This window comes from Herpailurus yagouaroundi, unplaced genomic scaffold (genome assembly GCF_014898765.1).
Source record: "Herpailurus yagouaroundi ecotype Mexico unplaced genomic scaffold, PumYag 28, whole genome shotgun sequence".
In the NCBI taxonomy this organism is placed as follows: domain Eukaryota; kingdom Metazoa; phylum Chordata; class Mammalia; order Carnivora; family Felidae; genus Herpailurus; species Herpailurus yagouaroundi.
This window is the reverse complement of record NW_024412376.1, coordinates 128,041,194-128,045,507: the sequence shown is the minus strand read 5'-3', so window position 1 is coordinate 128,045,507 and position 4,314 is coordinate 128,041,194. Positions and strand designations below refer to the sequence as shown.

At 47.0% G+C, this 4,314-nt stretch overlaps 1 pseudogene; it reads right to left on the bottom strand.

Moving 5' to 3' along the window:
• Positions 1-774: 774 nt before the first annotated feature.
• On the bottom strand, positions 775-2,283 carry LOC121032768 (tubulin alpha chain-like; annotated as a pseudogene).
• Between the last annotated feature and the right edge of the window lie 2,031 nt (positions 2,284-4,314).

The following is a 4,314-nucleotide window of genomic DNA, read 5'->3' as shown; positions in this document are numbered from 1 at the left end:
AGCCACCCAGGTGCCCCTGATACCTAACTTTTTTAATTTGGTTGCTTCTCCCACAGGCCCACCACTACCATCAGCAGGACTGAGGAAAGAGAATAGAGGCCTACATACCACATGCCTAAATGTCAAGTTAATGAAGTATTAAATAAAATGTGTTTTGTCTTCACCTTGAAAAATATACCTTTGTAACAAAAATCTAATCCATAGGGGCGCCTGGGTAGCTCAGTCGGTTGAGCATCTGACTTCAGCTCAGGTCATGCTTGGTCTCATGGTTCGTGGGTTCGAGCCCTGCATTGGGTTCTGTGCTGAACGCTTGCTCAGAGCCTGGAGGCTGCTTCAGATTCTGTGTGTCCTTCTCTCTCTGCCCCTCCCCTCTGTCCCACTCCCTCAAAAAAATAAATAAATGTAAAAAAATTTTTTTAAATAAAAAAAAATCAAATCTATAAAATGATTGTTATAATGTTATTGAAACTTGGCAAAATTTCAAAGACAACTAGATTTAATTATTGCACGTGTCTGGGTTGGTCTATTGATGGGCCAGGGATATTCATATCAGTAATAAAATAAAGATACACCTAAATGATAAGTTATTATATATTACACATAATTTATTTTCCTGCCTTTTCAGAAAAATTACTAAGTGCCTTATAACAATCAAGATTTTACATTATTTGTGTTCTATTGACAGTATGGCCAAATGAAATAACACACTTTTTTTTTCTTTCTTTCTTACTTTGAGGTATGATGGACAAATCTTACAGGTACACAAGGAAAAGTAAGACATGATCGCAGTGAAAAGTGAAGACAATCTAACCAGAAAGCTTTCAGCTAATATGGAAGCTGAAGTTCTGAGTGGGACATGCTTCAGGGCTGAAAGGAATGGTAATTAGTGTTCCTCCCCTTCTTCTTCACTCTCTCCTTCAACAAAATCCACACCCACTTCATAATCCTTCTCAGGGGCAGCAGTGGCCTCACAGGTCTCAGAAAACTCTCCTTCCTTCATACTCTCACCCGTATACCACTGAACAAAAGCACGCTTGGCATACATCAGGTCAAACTTGTGGTCTGGACAAGATCAGACCTCAGCAATGGCTCTGGTGTTGCTCAGCATGCACACAGCTCTCTGTACTTTGGCCAGATCTCCACCAGGTACCACAGGCTGGTAATTAATGCCAACTTGGAAGCCAGTGCTGCACCAGCCCACAAACCGGATGGAATGCTTGGTCTTGATGGTGGCAATGGCAGCATTGACACCTTTGGGAACACATTGCCATGGTACAACAGGCAGAAAGCCATGTAGTTACCATGCCAAAGGGCACATTTCACCTGGTTGGCTGGTTCGAAGCATGCATTGTTGATCTCTTCTACAGAAAACTGTTCATTGTAGGCTTTCTCAGCAGAGATGACAGGAGTATTTGTGGGTAGGGGAAGTGGATGCGAGGATAGGGCACCAGGTTGGTCTGGAATGTTGTCAGATCAACATTCAGGGCTCCATCTAATCTGAGGGAAGCAGTGATGAAAACACACTCTGGCTAATAAGGCAATGAAGTTAGTGTAGGTTGGGTGTTCAATATTGCACTTTCTATGGCAGATGTCATACACGGCCTCATTGTCTACCATGAAGGCACAATCAGAGTACTCAGGGTGGTATGAGTAGTGAGAATGGAGTTATAGGGCTCAACTACAGCTATGGAAAATTCAGGGGCTGGGTAAATGGAGAAATCCAGCTTGAATTTCTTTCCATAATTGACAAACAGATGTTCCATTATCAGGGAGATGAACCCAGAGCCAGTTCCCCCTCCAAAGCTGTGGAAAACCAAGAAGCCTTGAAGACCTGGGCACTGGCCAGCTAATTTCCCAATTCAGTCCAAGACAAGGTCAATGTTCTCCTTGTCAGTGGTGTAGTTCCCTTGGGTGTAGCTATAGGCAGCATTATCCTTACCTGTGATGAGCTACTTTGGGTGGAAAACCTGGTGGGAGGTGCCAGTGCAAACTTCATCAATGACTGTGGGTTCCAGGTCTACAAACACTGCCCTGGGCACGTGCTTTCCAGCACCTGTCTCACTGAAGAAATGTTAAAGGAGTCATCTCCTCCTCCCCACAATGGTCTTGTCACTTAGCATCTGGCCATTGAGTTGGATGCTCTGTTCCAGGCAATAGAGCTACCAGCAGGCATTACCAATCTGGACACCAGCCTGACCAATGTCGATGGAAATCTAGTCATGCATAGTGGCTATGGGTTAGCAGGTTCAGGCGACAAGAGCAGATACCAGGTCCCAGTTACAGCCCCCAACAAGCTAAGAGTCGAGGTAAGTAATGCACTCAAGTTAGATAATACTTTTTGAGTCATGGTAGAGTTTAGATCATTTTGTTAATTTCTTATATGAGCAATCTTCGTACTGTTTGTCAACACAACTCATAATATGATACTTAGATTCAAAAGAAATAATAAATTTAAATATCATGTTCAAACATTGCATTTGGCTCCTACAAATCACCTATACTATAGATCTTAGTTTTTGCTCATGAAAAAGTAGCTTGACTCCAAACTGGACAAAAGATATGAAACAACTATCTTCAAAATACTGGACAACAGGCAGCACAGGAGTGTGATACTTGAGAGAAGCGGGGGGTGCGGGGGGGGGGGGGATGAGTTGAAACCTGCCCAGAGGCAATTTCAGAATTGTGACACGAGAAAAAGGAAATCAGGCAGCCCAATGCTCTTGCTTAATTGAGGAGTCTGAATTACGATCTTGGAGACCAAAGTGTCTAGAATATGCAAAACAGAGTACCAGTGAGAAGGAAGTTGTGCAGAGAAAAAGCTCCAGAAATTTGCAAAGGGGTCTTCTCAAGTCTTTGGTAGAATAAAATAAAATGCATCTTTATGTCATTTATAAACAATGTTTTTTTTTTAAAGTTTATTTATTTACTTTGAGAAAGAGCACATGCAAGCTGGTGAAGGGATGGGGGAGAGAGAGAATCTCAAGCAGGCTTTCAAGCAGAATCTCAAGCAGGCACGTTGTCAGTGGGGCTCAATATCACTTAACCCACTGAGCCACCCAGGCACCCTCTAACTTATCTTTATATTTAAAACATTTCTTCGGGCGCCTGGGTGGCTCAGTGGGTTAAGTGCCGAAGCCTTGATTTTGGCTGGGGCCATGATCCCAGGGTCATGAGATTGAGCCCCGAGGGGGATTCCACGCTGACAACGTGGAGCCTGCTTGAGATTCTCTTTCTCCCTCTGCCCCCTCACCCCACCCGCATGCTCTCTCTCTTTCTCTAAATACATACATGCGTACATACATACATGCATACATACATACCTCCTCTGAGCTTAGTGTGGAACCTGCTGGAGCTCTCTCTCTCTCTCTCTCTCTCTCTCTCTCTCTCTCTCTCCCCCCGCCCCCGGTTCCTCTCTCCCACTCGTACATGTGCGCTCTCTCTCTCTCTCGTAAAAGTTAAAAAAAAAAAGGAAGGAGAGGAAGATGGCGGCGTAGGAGGACGCTGGGCTCAACTCACGTCCTGCTGATCACTTAGATTCCACCTACACCTGCCTAAATAACCCAGAAAACCACCAGAGGATTAGCAGAACAGAGTCCCCAGAGCCAAGCGCAGACGAGAGGCCCACGGAAGAGGGTAGGAAGGGCGGCAAGGCGGTGCGCACTCCACGGACTGGTGGGAGGGAGCCGGGGCAGAGGGGCAGCCTCCGGCGAAGCAAAGCCCCCGAGTCTGGCTGGCAAAAGCGGAGGGGCTGGAAGGAGTATGTTCCGACAGCAAGCACGACTTAGTGTCTGGAAGGTCATAAGTTAACAGCTCTGCTCAGAAAGCGGGAAGGCTGGAGGACAAAGGGAGGGAGAGTTGCTGAGCCCCCAGATGACAGAGCTCAGTTTGGTGGGGAACAAAGGCGTTCGCCAGCGCCATCTATCTCGTACATGCCCCAGCCAAAATCCCAAAGGGAACCAGTTCCTGCCAGGGAACTTGCTCGCTCCACGCAAACACCCAACTCTGTGCTTCTGCGGAGCCAAACCTCCGGCAACGGATCTGACTCCCTCCCGCTGCCACAGGGCCCCTCCTGAAGTGGATCACCTAAGGAAAAGCGAGCTAAGCCTGCCCCTCCTGCCCCCGTGCACCTTGCCTACCCACCCCAGCCAATACGCCAGATCCCCAGCACCACAAGCCTGGCAGTGTGCAAGTAGCCCAGACGGGCCACGCCACCCCACAGTGAATCCCGCCCCTAGGAGAGGGGAAAAGAAGGCACACACCAGTCTGACTGTGGCCCCAGTGGTGGGCTGCAGGCAGACATCAGGTCTGACTGCG